At 38.9% G+C, this 18,123-nt stretch overlaps 1 protein-coding gene across 13 annotated transcripts in view; it reads right to left on the minus strand.

The window, feature by feature from the left end:
* ATXN1 (ataxin 1) overlaps positions 1-18,123 on the minus strand; it is a 516,919-nt gene that overhangs the window by 237,788 nt on the left and 261,008 nt on the right. For all 13 annotated transcript variants that reach the window (XM_072603913.1, XM_072603906.1, XM_072603904.1 and 10 more), the window contains one exon: positions 17,648-17,708. The gene's annotated coding sequence lies outside the window, so the exon portion shown is untranslated. The remainder of the gene's footprint in view (positions 1-17,647; positions 17,709-18,123) is intronic.

Consider the following 18,123-nt stretch of genomic DNA (forward strand, 5'->3'; position numbering starts at 1 on the left):
ACATACAAATCATAAAGAAGAAAATATACTCAGGAAAATGCATCTATCAAAAACAATTATTTGATGCATTCATAAAGGCTAAAAAAATTATTTCTAAATTATTTGCTTTTATTTTACCTTCTTCTCCTGTTCTGAATTATCAAGAGTTAAGTGGAAGGTCTAAGCAAAGCTGGGTGATTTATTATGTCCATATCTTATGTACAACAGGTACTCAACAAATATGTCTGTTGGGCAAGGTCAGCTTTCCTTACTTTTATATAATCAGGCATCCTGTCAGCAACATGAGGAGGGGTCACTCTGCAATCACCCGCATACACCCAAAGCTGAGAATTCTCTACAGCTGCTCCTGAGGCAGTTCACTCTACTTTTGGAGAACTCTAATAAGAAGTCAACCCCTTCCCCCCTCCCCAATGTAATTTTAAGCTGAAATCGGCACCTGTTCAACAAATACTCAATGCTCCCAGTTCCATCTACTCTGGCCACTAAGAATAAATCTATGCCCTCCTACACATGATGGTCCTTTTAAAGTACTTGGAAATAGCTGTTATCCAAATGTGTGCATAGTAGGCACATAATAAATTGACTGAATTTAGTGCCTTTTCTTTAATGTCCTTGACTTGCAGCCTCATTTATTTTAGATCTAACTTATTTTTTTCCCCAGACCCAGGATTCTGGGGTCACTCTGTTGGTAATGGCTGACATAAATAACTCTCTCATCCTCCAAAAAGAGGCAGCTAGTGGCAATGTGGATAGACATCTGGACCTAGAGTCAGAAGACCCAAGTGCAAAAATTGGTCTCGGATATTTATTAGTAGTGTGACCTTGGTCAATTCACTTAACCTCTCTTTGCCTCAGTTTCCTCATCTGTAAAAGGAAGATAATAATAGCACCTACTTCCCAGGGTCATTGTAAGACTCAAACAAGGCAATATGTGTATGTCTCTTAGTACAATTCCTGGCACATAGTAGGTGCTATATAAAATGCTATTATTATCATTGCTACTAAAAATATAACTTCTAAATAATCTTCCTGTGCTGACTGGGGTTATTGCTTTAGTAAGAAGAATAATTTTGAAAAATGCTTCACTGACTAAACGTTAAAAAGTCAATGAGAAAATAATGAATTCAAAAGCATATTTGAACTTCTCTGACTATAAAAATGATATACTCCCAGAGCACAGGATATGAAGACATGTTGATTAGCCCTTTACAGTCAATTTGCTGCTGTTGAAATAGCATTTTTTAGATAATATTTTATTTTTCCCCAATTACATGTAAAAATCATTTTTAACATTCATTTTTTAAAGTTACAAATTCTATTCCTCCCTCACACGGCAAGCTATCTGATATAGGTTACATAACCAAAGAAGATATACAAAATTATATTTAAGTGAATTACAGGTCTAACAAGGAGACTAGCCAATGGAGTCAGTCCATAGGTGTATGCACAGCGTGCTTTGTTGATTTAAACCCCAGCTGAATTTCAGAGTATGCACAGGTATACTCTTCTATATGCTTCCCACATGAAAAAGGAGTATTTTGATTGGTTGCTGAGAAGAAATAGAGAAGACTTACAAAAGCCACTAACTGAATGATTTGGCTTGTATTTTCCTGGCTATGTTCACAGAGGCAAGGGATGCTGTAAGCCTTACTGTAGAAAGAGAGGTCTCAGACCTTTATTTACCAACCTGTGCTGTTGCCATGTGATCTGATGAATATACAGCCCTGCTGCTGCTTCTGACTTTCTACAGTCTTTCTTTTTTGCTCGTAGGTGACATAATTTTGGATAAAGAAGACACTAGGTTACAATACTATGAGATAAGAAAAGTTGGACGGTGCTGTTTCCTAAAGCAACTTCATCCATCAGCTACAATATACATGGATGTAAAATTGGAGCAGGAGAAAGTATGTAGTAATTGCTTTATGCTTGAACCCACTCTCCCCAGAACCCAAGATGTTAGAAGGAAGAGTGGATCCTTAGGTATTCAGGGGGACGGTTTGTCCTTCAGTTCTTGCTGTGGAATTCTAAGTAGATATTACTTTATAAAAGCAAACTGATGTTAATTATTTAAATGAAACTAAGGCACTTATCATTAGACAATGTCTATGATATGAGAGATAATAACTGTAACAGTAAGTTAATATTTGGAAGAACACATGTGAATGGGGTTTAAGCAGACAGCATAAGATAAAGATACCCTTAGCTCATCAAGGATACTCCAAGAAGCCTGACAGGGGGAGATGTAGCCCATCTAACTCTAGAAGAGGTAAATTCAAAGTCTCACTACATTGGCATGATCAAGATGGAAAATATTCTGTCTTGTCAATGATGACACATAAGAATTCAGGTATTTTTTGAAAGTGGTAAGGGGCACATTATGTATAAAAATAAATCAATTAGGTCATATAAAAGTCAACAAATTCACACAAATGAATAATTGTATCACTTTTTATGCCTTCAGTGCATTTAATAATGCAAGGGATAAAAAAAATAGCTGAAATGGCATTACTGACACCTTTTTATCCATCAAGCACTCTATTCCTCACTGATTAGTATTAGTGAGAGTGACCAATTTCTCAAGTGATTTGGGTCCGGAAGTCCCCAAGCAAAGGCTTAGATGAATACTTCACCTTCATGTTGGAGAGAGGATTCTTTTAGGGAACAGTTTAAACTAGATAGCCGCAGATGGCCCTTCTAAACCTTCCAAATCTTAAACAACATAAGAAATTGTTCTTCAGTCCTTTCAGCTGTGAAATGACAAATAACATCATAATTCACTGTTCAGTCATTTCAGTTGTATCCAACTCATAGCAAATGAACTGGGAGTTTTCTTGGCAAAGATACTAGACTGCTTTTCCATTTCCTTCTCCAGATCATTTCATAGATGAGGAAGCTAAGGCCAACGGGGTTAAGTGACTTGCCCAAGGTCACATAGCTAGTAAGTAACCAAGGACAGATTTGAACTCAGGTCTTCCTGACTCTGAGCCCAGACTGCACTATCTAGCTGTCTCCAGATTCTGTGACTTTTAATTTCTTGTCCCTTCATCTATAATATACTATAAAATGAAGACACCCAAAATTTATCCTTTCCCTCACAAAGAGATTAAAGTATTTTTTACAAATATTCTCATTTTGTCCTCAAAATTTCCCCGTGAGATGGGAAGATGAAGTATCAATATAATTATAAATTTCATCATCATATATGAACACCTCTGAAGCACAATGCTTATTGCTGGGTACCTCAGATACATATAGAGAAAAGGCAAATTCTACGCTCTCAGAAGAGCTGGCATGTCTTAGAAGTAATTATTTATACAGCATGCCTCTCCAAGAAGAGAGTTGGGGAGGCACGCCATATCAGTAATGAATATAATCACTAACAATACGAGACATCAATGAAGGATGTTGGCAGTAAGTGCTGGAGGAGTTCAGGGGGGGTAGAGTTCACTGAGGGTTACAGCAGCCAAGCAAGACTTTCCTTACAAATGAAGAAAATGAAAAAATAGAGTTTCTAAAATTCTCCTGAGTTCACATGGCTAGTTGCAAGTCATCAGCAAAACTAGGACTAGATGGAACTCCTTTGTGTAACATGATGTGTGCACATGATATATGTGTATGCATGTATAATATCTGTCTATTCACATATCTATACACACATATGGATATGTAGATGTATATTGTGTATGTGCACGTGTGCAAATATGCATATATAATCACATTATTTCTTTATACCAAAGCTTCATTGATGCCTTTTGCTTTTTTATCAGAATAATTTTTCCAATATACTTTCCTCCATAAGGACCTGGTGAGCCTTCCTTTGTAACAGAAAAAGATATGAAATCAGCCAGTGGAATAATCACATCTAATAGTGTTATGCAGTTTCCTGCACTCACAGTCCCCCATGACTCCCCAAAATGACACTCAGTTCTCCAGAGCCAAGGTACATCAGAACTGGATCATACATCCCAAACTGCAAGGGACCCCAGAGGTCATCTCTTCCAATCTCTTAATTTTATAGATGAGGAAACTGAGGTCCAGGGAGATCAAAGAATTTGTCCAAGGTCATATAAATGTGAGAGGTACAGAATTCAGCGTAATTTTAGTATTCCTATCATTCACATTATTGTACTTATTGAATATTTTTCCTCTGGTTCTGCTTACTTCACTCTGCATTGATTCATACCAGTCATTTCATGTTTTTTTTGGATTCTTCAAATCTGTCATTTCTTAGAGCATAGTAGTATTCTATTATATTCACATACTATAATTTGTTCAGCTATTACCCACTCTATGAAAATCTACAGTTTTTTTTCCTGCTACAAAGAGTACTGTTCTGAATATCTTGATATATATGGGAATTTTCTCATTGTCCTTGACCTCCTTAGTGTATACACATAGCAGTGGGATCTCTGAGTCAAAGAGTAAAAACAGCTTAGTGACTTGTCTTGCATAATTCAACATTTCCAGAATGGTTGGACTAATTCACAGTTCTACCAATAGTAGTTTTAGCTTAAAACTACACTAAAATTTATGGGATGCCCTGTATATCATCATATTTCTCTCCTTACTATCTCCCAGTAGTCTGAGGCAGTGTGGTATTGTAAAAAAGGATTTTAAGTCAAATGACCTGGAGAGCTGAGATTGATATTATTAAGAATCAGAAGCCAAATCACCTAGAAGGAGCCCTGCCTGAGGACTGAATCCTGCTTCTTTTCCTTACTAGCTGTGTGACCTTAAGTTAATCTCTTAATCTCCCTCAGTTTCAATTCCTTCATCTGACAGAGGGAGGACAGGGAAGATATCTGCCCTGCCTGCCTCATGTCACATGGAAGCCAAAAAAGCCAATGCAATCCTAGGCTGCATTAAAAGAGACAATATCCAGAATGAAGGAGATGATACTCCTACTATACACTAGGAAGGTTCAGTTCTGGCCTTCTTTGGAAGGAAACTGACAAATAAGCCTATTCAGAGGATGAGAAAGGTCAGAGGACTGGGGACTATGTCATAAAATTCAATCAATCATCTAGAATTCATTAAGCACCTACTATGTGCCAGGCTGCTAGACTGAGGCAGCTAGGTGACTCAGCAGATAGAGCACTAGGCCTGGAGGTAGGAAGACCAGAGTTCAAATATGGCCTGATAAACTTTCTATTTGTGTGGGCAAGTCACTTAACTTCTGTTTGCCTTAATCAACTAAAGAAGAAAATGGCAAACCCCTCCACTATCTTTGCCAAGAAAATCCATGGACGGTATTGGGGTGCTGTGGTTCATGGGTTCTTGAAGAACAAGACTGAACAACAATAAATGTGTCAGCCACTTTGCTAAGCCCTGGGGACAGAAAGAAAGGAAAAAACAACCAAACTAACAAAACCCCAGTACTTGCTCTCCAGGAGCTCAAAGACCAGGCAGAGACTACATACAAAGAACTATACATAAATAAGATATATACAGGATATATTGAGGGCAATCTCACAGAGGGAAAGCATTAAAATTAAGGAGGGCTGTGAAAGGCTTCTTGTAGAAGGTGGGACCTTAGCTGACACTTGAAGGAAGCCAGAGAAGCCAGGAGGAGGAGATGGGGAAGGAGAGAGTTCCAGGCCGGGATTCAGCCAGGAAAAAGGCTCCAAGCAGGTGGATACAATATTACGTGAAAGGAAGAGCAAGGAGCCAGAGTCATTGGATCTCAGAGTACAGGAAGGGGAGTAAGATGAGAAAGGTAGGAAAGGGCTAGGTCATGAAAGCCTTTAAAAAAAAAAAAAAAAGAATCAGTTAAAGGAAATAGGGATGTTAAGACCAGAGCAGAGGTTTTAGAAGAGGCACAATATCTGAATTCTAGAATCTAAGGGGTTGTCATGTGAAAAAGAGCTTAGACTTTTTTTTTCTGGACCCAAAGTGCTAAGAGGTAAATTGTAACTTAAAAGAAATGAGAGAATGATTTGGAGAGATTCAGAATTCCCCCTTTTTCTATAGCCTGCATTTCAAAGTTGGGTCTCCAGAAGGACATTGTGAATAATGGAACTTAACTTTGTTAACAATCTTATTTAGACCCCACCCAGCAAGGGAAGCCATTGCATTCTACTTAAGTTTGAGTGGGGATAAAGTCTTTGAATAGGTTGCCCTAGGCTGGGGGTAACTTAAAAGTAAACTGACATAATTAAAATGCATTAGGATAAATCCAGCTCCTTATTATAATATTCATTCTCTCATTAATTGTTAACCAATCATAGTTGATTACCCCCCTCAGGTACACCCTTCTTCCAAGGGTATATAAACTGTGAGCCCCCAGCCATGACTGTCTTTAGCATTTGAGAATGCTACTGACCTTTTATTAAAATGCTAGCTTTATGAACAAAATGACTAATTACCTAGAAATTATCTCTTGAACTTTTTAAATTCCACAGAATGAAAAACTATGAGGATTGTCCAACAAAGGGGTGGGCTTTCTCAAGAAGAAACAGATTTACTATCACTCATCCTCAGGCTGGATGACAAATTGTGGGAGGGAGAATTGCCTTTCAGATAAGGAGATCTACTGCATGGCCTCTGGAGTCCCTTCCAAATCTGGGATTCTGGGATTCCATCTTCCCTGCTTGCTGTGAGGATTAGGTAAGAAAGCATATGCAAAAACACATTGTAAAACAATAAAGCACTTTTCAAACTGCAGGTTCTCTGTGGGAGGTACTGTGTATCATTCAATTTGACTGAATTTAACATTTATTAAACACCTACTACATGAAAGAGATTGTGGTAGATGCTAGGAATTTAACACTCTCTGACCTCAAGGAAATCCTTCTTGAGATTTTAATAAAGGGATACAACAAATACACAAGTTAAGTAAATACAAGGTAATTTGAGGAAAGAAATGGCACTAATGATTAGAAGCACCAGTTACTGCTCAAAAAGTGTAGACTGAATGAACTACTTAAATAAATGAATGATCCCTGTGTCAGTATTTGACTCCCCCAGAATTCACCTTGGTTCCCTTCCACTTTAAAAACAACAGTCAGCATTCCATCCAGAGGCAACTAACCATGAAGCAAAGGGAACGCATTTCCCACTGTGCTGTTCTCACTGAGCTGCCTTGCCCTAGTGATGACTGAGAGCACATCCTGTCCATCTGCTGACTGTATTATCACAGGCTGACTTTGCCAGTCCTGGCTCATTCAAAGGAGGGAAGTATTTATTGTAGACACCGCCTTTCCTCACTCTACCCCAAGCCAAACAGCTTAAGAAGGTTCACACAGTCCTAAGAAAAGGTAGGCTGTCAGAGGCTAATGTTAAGAACAATGTTTATTAGTTCTTACCCCACAGAGAAGCCTGTTAAGATGCACTGTAAGTAGGAATGGTGGAAAGGAGAGAGTAAAGAGGGGTAACCAAGTAAGTCAGGGAGGACAAGAGTGGAGAATAGGAAGGACCCCATTCTGTCAAGACACTTCCTAGCTGGGTGACCCTGGGTGAGTCACTTAAACCTGCTTGTCTCAGTTTTCTCATTTGTAAAATGAGATGGAGGAGGGAATGGTGAACCACTCCAGTATTTCTGCCAAGAAAACCTCAAATGGGGTCATGAAAAGGTGGACATGACTAAAAAAAACAACTGAATATCAACAACATTCTGTCAAAGGTATAGTGACCACTGGTCATTTTATCTTGGTGACAGCATGGAGGCAGGATGCTATACAGGACAGAGAAAGGGCCTGGGATTCTGGAAATTCATGATCAGGGGATTAGATGATTATACATTTAGAGCTGTAAGGTATCTCCCCTTCACTGCTTGGCTGATAGGGAGCACAGTGGATAGAATTCTGGGCTTAGAATCCAAAAAACCTGAGTTCAAATCTGACCAGAGACATATATGACCCTAAAAATGTCACTTAACTTCAGTTTCCCCAGATGTAAAACTGAAACAGTAATAGCAGCTACCTCCCAGGGTTGTTGTGAACATTAACTGGGATGATATTTGGAAGGCACTCAGCACAATACCTGGCACATAGCAGCTGCTTAATAAATACTTATTCTCTTCTTTTCCTTTTAACCCCCCCCCCCCCCCACTATCATCTTAGGCCAAGTTACTTTACCCTTCCAGAATTCAGTTTTCATATTTGCAAACTGATGGTACTGGATGAGATGGCTCTATATGATTTTTTGGAAAGCTAGGTGGTTCAGTGAACAGAGTGTTGGACACGGAGTCAGAAAGATTTATCATAATGAGTTCAAATCCAGTCTCAGACACTTACTAGTGGCATGATCCTGAGCAAATCACTTCACTGTTCACCTCAGTTTCCTCATATGTGAAATGAACTGGAGAAGGAAATGGCCAACTCCAGTATCTCTGCCAAGAAAACCCCAAATGGGGTCACAAGGAGTTGGATTGGACTGAAATTCCTGAACAACAACATATGGTTCTTTCCAAGTTTAACAGTTTCAATCACTTCTCAACAGTTTTTGCAGAGATCATAGACACACAGATCAAGGGTTTAGGGGCTGAAGGAATCTTAGAGGTCATCAAACCTAAGATCCTTAATTTCACAGATGAAACCACTCATGCCCACAGTGACTTGTACAAGATCACAAAAGTAGTATGAGTCAGAGGAAGGATTTGACCCCAGGTCTTCTGAATATAGAACCCTTTTTCACTGCACCACAAAGCATCCCAGATAGTACAATGGAACCAATATATGCCACAGTCTTGGTCTGTGGCAAAAAAAGGAACACACAAAAAAATGAGCAATGGCAAAAAAAGACAGCACTGGTACAATTACTATTTTGTGGTGTGTGTGTGTGTGTTTTATAGTGATATCATCAACTGTTCATAGACTAGGCTTAGCTGGTAATCTAGGGATCTGAAGTACATGTTATTAAATTGCTGTTCAAAACACCCAGTACGAACTGCTGAAACTAGCTGAGCTTCATGCTGGTCCTAAGAAAATATCAACATCTCTCTTAGAATCTAGCCCAATCTTCAATTATCAAATGGCACTCAATGCCATATGTTTTATGAACTGTGTATGCATGCGGTACATATGTATGTGGTATCCATGATTGGAATCATGGTTTCTGAGTGTCTTTCTAAAGATAACAAGCATGTGCCTTCTGTTATCACTAACTTGGATCCAGAAATTGACTTGTAGGACTTTTTGTAGGGATTTGGGGTCTCTTCAAAAGCTTTTTCTTAGAGCAAATGTAGACTATCCAAGAGGAAAACCTGGTGACCCTTCCAGTTCCATGAACCACAAGAGACCTGTGCTGGCTCTACTGTAGCTGATTTTCTTTGTCCATTTTCATTTCCTTCCTCACCTCTATATCTAAGAGTAAAGTCTCAGTTTTACCCCAAAATACAGCACTTAAAATGAGCAACTGGTTACTGTGAGTAATGTTTTCTAGACTTGCCTCATTGCCACCTGATCCCCTTAATTTCACCCTTATCCAACTCACAGTCTCCCAGAGCTCCCTTTAATTACCCAGGCAGTCACATACTCCAAAGGCTCTGCTTTGTTCAATACACATATTCTTACAGGCATATGAACATATATGTATATAATGTACACACAAATTATACACATACGCATACTCTTTACACTTTGAGTGAGCCTCATTTCATTGGTATTGGAAGCTACCAACGAGGAAACTCCCTCTATTGTTGCAGACCACTATCTATTTTGCAATTTACAGTCTGACAATCTTAAAGAGTTGGCTATGGGCCCTGAGAGGTTAAGCGATTTGCCCTGAATCACGTTGCCACTGTCAGAGAAAAGATGTGGATCTATGTCTTCCTGACTCCAAGGCAGGTTCTTTATGCTGTCACTACTGGTGATTAATAAATGTTTGTTGATTAATAAATGTTTGTTGTGGAATTAAACCACCTCAGGTTTCTCTTGGTTTGCTGTTGACAGCAGGGGAGTCCCACATGTTCATGCTTCTAATGACTCTGAACATCTGTGCAAAGTGAGCTATCCAGGGGCTCCAGAAATGCAGAGATTTCTAGGTGAGTCACTTATGCCTGTTCTAGGGCAGAGCATAGGCAGGAGGGCATACTGTCTTCCTTGTCTTATGAGCTGACAAGTGGGTATGTCAAGTCCCCTTCTCATCACTCCAGTAAATGCAGATAACAGTGCTTTAATGTGGAATAGCTGTCCCATTTGTTGAGATGAAGGGACTAGATTAAACCACAACTAGACAGAAAGCTTATATCCACACTGCTTTTATGGAAGAAAACAATCAAAGCTGTGTATCTCATAAACACAAAAGGAAGCATGAGCTAGGATGAACAGATTCACCCCAGTTATCTTAGAGGCAGAATGAGGTTCTCAGAATCCTTACTGGGAATGATCTACAGCTAGAGGAAGCAAACCGCCTCTTATAAAGTCCAGATTTGAAGTCCAGCTCTGTTAGGAGCAATGTGCATGACCTTGGAGAAGTCATTCATCTTGTTGCATATCAGTTTCCTCGTCTATGGATTGAGAAGATTGAGCTATTTGCTGTCTGTTATTGCTTCTAACTCTAAATTCTATGCTCTTTCTGAGGTCTGACTTAACCTCTTGTTGATTGATCAACCCCCTCCCTGTGCCAGCTCTGGTATTGATGGTCTAATGGTCTTGTTAAATTACATCTTCTCTTTAATGCACATTGGCTGATGGAGAGGTAGTATATTTGTAAAAATTGCCTCTGTGACACTAGAATAAAATTTTAAACTCCCTGGAGAGGAGAGCTCTGGATAATCAGCAGGGGCAGTAGGAGGTAGGAGATGGCAGTCTGGCAGCCAAGCAGCTCTAGTAAGAGAAAAACACACACACACACATCCCAGGATGTCTTCTGCCAGCACAACAGCCATATTTGCATATCTCTGAAATCCAGGGGCTCCTCATAAAGAAACCCTCAATTAAACACTGACGGCTAAGTGGAAATGGTAAATCTCTTCTGTTAAATGGAAACCTAGCTGAGCAGAAATATTCCTCATGCCATAGGCAGCAAGGTGGTGCAGTAGATAGCCTAGCGACAGGAAGGTCTGGTTTCAAATCCAGCCTCAGGTACTTACTGGCTAGGTGACACTGGGCAAGTGTCACTTAACCTGTTTGCCTTAGTTTCCTCAATTATAAAATTGAGATAATAACTGTACCTACATCCCAGGGCTGTTTTGAAGATCAAATGAGATAATGTTTATAAAGTGCACAGTGCTTGGCACATAGTAGGTGCTTATATAAATGCTAGCTATTGCTACTGCTACCTTTAATTATCTTACTACTACAATAGATTATATCGGCTATTACCTTATAGCTTGGAGAATCAGTTCATGACATAAGATGGCTTTCTTTTATGGGAAGAGCAAAGGGTTGGGAGTCAGTTTCACCAGGTTTGAATTCAGACTCTTCAACTAACTGCCTACCTTCCTTTGGGCAAGTCCCTTGGTCTCTCTTGTGTTCAGATTCCCCATTTCTAGCCCAGTCTAAGTCTGAATCATCTCTTCAGTTCTAAGTAGCTTTAATATTCTATGATTCTCCAACATGCTATTTATTATACAGTGTCTACACAATTTCAGAGCCAGATGGGAATGTGGAAGTCATCTAGTCAGTCAGTCAATAAAGTCAATAAAAATTTACTAAGTGCCTACTATGTGCCAGGCACTGTTCTAAGCACTGCGGATACAAAGAAAAACAAAAGATAATTCATCTCATCTTCCAATTAAAAGTTAGATAACAGAAGTGTAATTCTTCTTTTGGATGAAGAATAATCTATTTAAGATCAGTTCTTATGTTATTATTACAATACCAATTAATAAAAATGACATTTGTGGATGGATAACATTATTAAATGTCATGATTTTTGTTGTGCTATAAATGAATAAAAATTCTACATAGCAGATGTAGGAATTAAAATAATTACTGCCAAAACTATAACAGTAATTATTGTTCATGATGATAATTCATTTTTATACATCACATCAAGGATTACAAAGTTCTTTATTTTTTACGATCTCTTTAGTAGATAGTATAGACGTTTGTTACTGGTTGTCCTTCATTTTTAAAGAGGACTAATGACATCATGGGGAATCGTGTATACATTGGATTTAAGTGAGGCAGTTGCACAAAGTCTTCAGCCTCACTCTCTCTTCCAAATTCATCAAAGTCCAGTGGCAAGGCAAAAGTCAAGATGGCCCAGGATGCAGAGGCTGACTTTGGCATCTTCAATATCTGACCAATCTTCTAAGCACTCCACAGTGCCTGATCTCTCCCCTATCCCATCTGAACAATCACTATCCAAGAATCTAAGGTGAGGGGCATGGAGGAGTAAGGGAATCCACTCAATCAAATAAACCATTCAGTGACTCTCAACGTAGAATAGTCATTGTTTAGGATAAACCACCCATACTTTTCATTCCCGTGCAACCTCCATGAAAGGGTAGGGTTCTTTTGAGCCAACCAATTACTCCACCTCATTAAAAGTAACTAACAAGAGGTTATTTATATCTTGACACCTTTATCAGGTGAGAATACCTCTACTGAATTAACCAAAGGCATTAAACTAGGTGTGAAAAGTTCTCATAGAAGCAGTATGGAAGCCATCACTAGATAAAATAAAATGACACTACACAGAAAACATTTTGGGATTAGTTTTGGAAACTCAGTCTCATCCTCTGAGGCTTGTACAAGCAAACCATTTCTAAAACAGGTATTTAAGCATTTGGCCAGCTCAGTGATGGAAGGGGGCAACCCTTAGAACACTGAAGGGTGATAAGAAGGGAGGGAAAAAAGCATTTATTAAGAGCCTACTATATGTCTAGGGCTAAGTCTTTTACATATATTCTGTCATTTGATCCTCACAACTCTGGCAGATGTAGTAAAAAGTATTATTTTTTTATGAATAAGGATTTGATATTTGAAATATATCATGTCTGTGTCATGACACAGCTAGTCAAGGCAGGATTTGAATCTGTCTCCCTGCTTTATATCTAACGCCTTTTCTGCTATACCATATTGACGATATCAGAATGATAGCATTAATGGCTCACAATTAAATGATACATTTGACATGTGCAAAAAAAAAAAAAACTTTTCCCACAACAACTCTCTAAAAAAAATTCCCTGCAAGTAGCATTATCCCAGTTTTGTAAATCAGACAACTGAAGCTCAAAAAAGTTATTTGTTTGGATCACATAGCCAGAAACAAGATTCAATCCCAATTCTTTTGACTCCATTTTCTCTGCCTTCCCTTCTCTAGTCTAAACATTATTACTTCCTTCAACTATTCTTCATATGATATGAACAGTCATATTTATACTTTAGCATTGTTAAAAGATTTCTAGAGTGGGAGAAGATAAGAGGAAATGTATAGATGATGTTTATTTGAATTTCAAGTCATTTGATAAAATCTCTCATGATAATTCATATATCAATCAATAAACATTTATTAAGCACCTACTATGTGCAAGGAACCATGTTAAGTTCTAAGAATATAAAAAGAGGCAAAAGACAGTCCCTGCCCTCATGGATTGTACAAGTTAAAGGAAGAGAAAACATGCAACCAAATGTATACAAAGCAAGCTAAATAAAGGATAAATAGAAAAAAATTAACAGAGGAAAGGAACTAGAATTAAGAAGGGATGAGGAAGGTTTGGAGAAATGTTGGATGGGAAGTGACGTAATCATGTGGATTTACACATGGTTCCAAAACTGCATCCAAAGAATGCTGATTAATGGATTGTTGTCAACTTAGTGGGAGGTTTCTAGTGGCAAACTATGGAGCACCTTCCTGTTCTAATCAACATTTTTATTAATGACTTGGATGAAGACATGGAAAGCATGATTGTCAAATTGGCAGGCATCAAGATAACAGGGCTAATGCCCTGGGTGACAGAATTAAGATCCAAAAAGTTCTCAGCAGATTAAACTGATAAACTGAAGAAGACAAAATCTGAAAGGAATAAAAGCAAAGTGCTGCATTTAGTTTTTTGTTTGTTTTTCAAAGAGTACAATGTAAAAGAATAGCATGGGGAAGGAATGGCAATTTACAAGTCTAGAGCTCCTCCTGGGACCTAGGACCTCTGCCTCCAATGTAGCTAGATCCCAATATAAAATAATGAATCATAAGGGTCACATTATTTGATTTCATGCTGCATATTTCTGCTATCCTGGAACCAGTTCTCTTATTCTAGCTAATTATAGTAAAAAAAAAAAAAAGTCTGAAGTCAAAAGTATATCAGTACTCACCCAAACCTTAATTCCTCCGGAAGACACTGTATCCCCAGCCACCCTCTCTAGTACTGAATCATGCAACCCCAATTCATTGGGCCAAGAGAAAAGATATATTCCTGATTGCCTATGGCTACCTCCAGTCCCGGACCATAACTTTCTAAATTTCTACCTCTTCCTTCTACACCTATTTTTTTCCTCATCATGCTTTTGAGGTATTCTTTCTCTCCTTTCTCTTTCCTGGATCCACATGCCTGTTCTGGCTTCACTTTTCTCCCTTCATAATCTTGACCCTATAATTAAATAGTACTCTTGAAGAACAGTACCCTTTACCTTGCTCTACTTGTTCATTTCTGAAATCTAACTCCAGGTCACTCCCCATCATCTGTCTCCTCCTCCTGTACTGTTAATGTTGCCAGAAGTAATCACTTGTGAGTGTCAACTGGGTTTGCAGCAAATTTATGTATTAATCTCAAGTGGGTTCTCACGGTTGCACAGTATCTTTTTATTTTTCCCTATCACACTCCCAAAAGAAGCTGTTCCACACTTTCTCTTCTTTCAACAAAACTCCCATACCACCCCCTCTCTTCATATCTGAGAAAATAGAGGCCATCTAGCATGAACCCCCTCATACACCATATTTTATACTTTAATATCCCTTGACATCATTCCCTCCTTCATTTTCCACCTGGCTACTCTCCTGGACTTCTTGATCTCCAGAAAGAAACTCTTCATCCTGCAAGATGACGTCAACTCTGAAATACACCTCTTCAGTACCTCCTGTCCCCAGTCCCTGGGGACCTCCCTTTCTCTAATTAGAGAGGGTAGAAGGTGGCCACTGGAGAGCTCCTCCCACATCCTCTGTGGTTGTCTGTCTTTCCTTTTCAAGGGGGACCAGTAATACTATGGGGTGCTATCTTGATTTGTGTGTGAACCGGATTTAAGTGAGGCAGAGTTGCACAAAGTCTTTAGCCTCACTCTTTCTTCCAGTCATCCAAGTTTAAGAGCGAGACAAAAGTCAAGACTCCTGGTAATGGCCTGGAGTGCATTGTATGACCTTGATTTCTTCTATGTCTGGCCAAGTTCCAGGCACTCCACAGTGCCTGCTTCACCCACCTTCATGGCCATTGGAATATATTGTTCACATCCACCCATTCTGCAGGGTCTTCAAATGCTTGGCATAGATATCGCTATACTTCGCCATCTATAGATCTGAGATCTATCCATTACCCTCAACCTGGTTTAGTCCAGCTGCTGAGACAACTTACCAGGGTGCAGCTGCTGTGCATGCTAGAGTTTCTTGGAGCCACAGGTGAGAGCTGGGTGATGGTACACATTAAAGGTGGATGAGCAGCCCTAAGAAAGGCTCAGTAGCCTTCACACCAGAAGAGCTAGTCCTCCCTGAACATCCTATACATTCCAGATCCTCCACTATTTAAGGAAAAAGCAAGGGTAGTCACTTCATAATTTCCACCCTGGCTACAGGACTTCATTATATCCCTGTGCCAAGTCCCTTCCCATTTTCAGCTGCTTTTTATGTGTTATTTTCCCCTTTTAGATGTGAGCTCCTTGAAGACAGAGACTACCTTCTTTTCTTCTTTATATTTCAGCACCTAATACAGTGGCTAGCACGGAGTAGGTGCTTAATAAGCGTTTGTTAACTACTGGCCTCTTTTACTTTGTTCCTACCATTCCCTCACACTATCTTTTATATGTGTGTTTATATTTGTGTATGTGTATCCCTAGGCTCTATGTTGATCTAGCTCTGCTCTCTCTACTCCCCATTCTCTTCTCTCTTTTGTCTTGGTCTCATAAATTTCCATGGGTTCAATTAGCTCTGTGGCAGGGATTATCACAGATGCCTATATCCAGACCTAATCTCTCACCTGATCTCTAGTTTTACTTTATCAACTGGATGTTGGATATTCTAAAAAGCTATCACAAAGGCATTTTAGACTCAACAAGTCCAAACAGGAATTAAAGACTCATTGTAAACCTAAAACACACATATTTACTCATTTATCTGTTTATTTATGTATTTGTTTCAAAACATTTGTCTCTTCCAAATGATTTCCATGCTTCACAGGTTTACAATCTTGGCATTTTCCTTGAATTCTCCCCTTTATTTTCCATGTTCACTCCATTGCCAACTCTTGTCAACTCTACTGCCACAACATTTATGACCCCAGTCCTCTTCGCTCACATGGTTACCACCCTAGTTCTGTCCCTCATTGCTTCTGGTGTAGAGGCATAGCTTCTATGTCTTCGCAAAAGCTGTTCACCAAACCTGAAATTTACTCTCTTCTCACCTTTGTATCTTAAAAAGGCTCAATTCCTGCACCATCTCTGACAGGAAATCTTTCTAAGTGTCTCTCCTTGTTATGGCTGGCTCTCCTCTAATGATCATACAAATTCCTATCTATTTACATATTATAAATCACCCCCACCTCCCCAAATAGAACTGTCAGGCTCTACTGGCTGTGGACTTAATGGATTGAGAGCTCATTATGAGCCACCAAAGTGATGTTTAGGAAAAGTCTGGAATTAGAGAAATGCTACCCTGTATTCTGCCCTCATCCACTCCTGTTCTGGTATAGAAGGGCACTGACAAATGGAATCAAATAGTATTTGAGACTCACGACAACATCATTTAAGGAACAATTTAAGAATCTGAGGATGGATAGTCTGGAGCATAACCTCTGGAGAGGCACTAGGGAGCATGCGACTGTTGCCATCACAAATCTGAAGGACTGTCTTCTGGAAAGAGGAAGTGTAAAAGATTAAGATGGTGAACCAAAAGGACCAAAGGACAATAAGGGATTACTGAAGCAAGACAGAACAGACTGTTTCATCTGTATTGCATAAGGAACTATGTTAAATAGCCACCATTCTGTATAGTTCCAGATGGTAGAAGTAGGACTAATGGGAAGTTATAAGGAGGCAGATTTTGGCTAAGAGCTTTCTAACAATTAGAGCTATCCAAAAACAGAATGGGGTGCTATCAGAACTTGAGAATTTTCCATTTCTGGAAGTATACCAGCAAATGTTGGGTGACCACTCGTCTGGGATTATTCTAGAGGCAATTAGTTCTTACAGTAGTCAATTACATGACCTTAAAGTTCCCTTGTAACCAAAGAGTCTATGATTTTAGAATGATGGCAACAATGATTGCCAATTAACAATGAAACATACGGATAGCAAAAAATAGCACAAGAATCTAGCCATTAAGGACAAAATCCTGCTGCTGTGAGAACTTCTGATAGTGAGGACTGAGGAGCTAAAAATACATTTTGTCACCTATAAGTCCAGATACTGAAGGCAAAACTATAGGAAGAAAAATCTACTTAAGAAACTCAGCCAGAAAGCATTATCAAAAATGCTTTTTTGGGGCAGAATTATACTTGAACAAACATTTCCTGTGAAGTTAAAAAAAAAAAGATAATAAGGTTTAAATTAAAACTGACCTTATGGAAAAAGCACGTTGCTTTCTCTTCACCAAGAAACAGGTCTAATGTCTTTGGAAAACTGAAAGAAAAAAAGATAAGATTAAAAACAATTAAATTGTTTTTAAGTTTATTCTGCAAATAAGCACAAGTCAGTAGTCCTGAAGCCCTAAATGAAATAAAGACAAAACTAAATGAAGTCGACCTGAAGATAGCAAAAACAACTTAAAAACCACTGTACATGCTAATGCATTGTTGGTAGGGTTGTGAACTGGTAAATACACCTGAAAAGCATTTTTTCAACTGTACCCAAAAAATCACTAAACTGTGCATACTCTGTGGCCTGGAGATACCACCATAAGGCATTGTTCCTTTCATGGTACCAAACTACCTTTCAGGTATATCTTTCTTATGACTCTGTAAAGCAGGGAAGAAAAAGCACTGTAGACTGGGAAATATTTTTTATGGACTGTTTCTGGTTCGTTTTTCAGATATAG

The sequence above is a fragment of the Notamacropus eugenii genome, chromosome 4, assembly GCF_028372415.1.
Source record: "Notamacropus eugenii isolate mMacEug1 chromosome 4, mMacEug1.pri_v2, whole genome shotgun sequence".
In the NCBI taxonomy this organism is placed as follows: Eukaryota; Metazoa; Chordata; class Mammalia; order Diprotodontia; family Macropodidae; genus Notamacropus; species Notamacropus eugenii.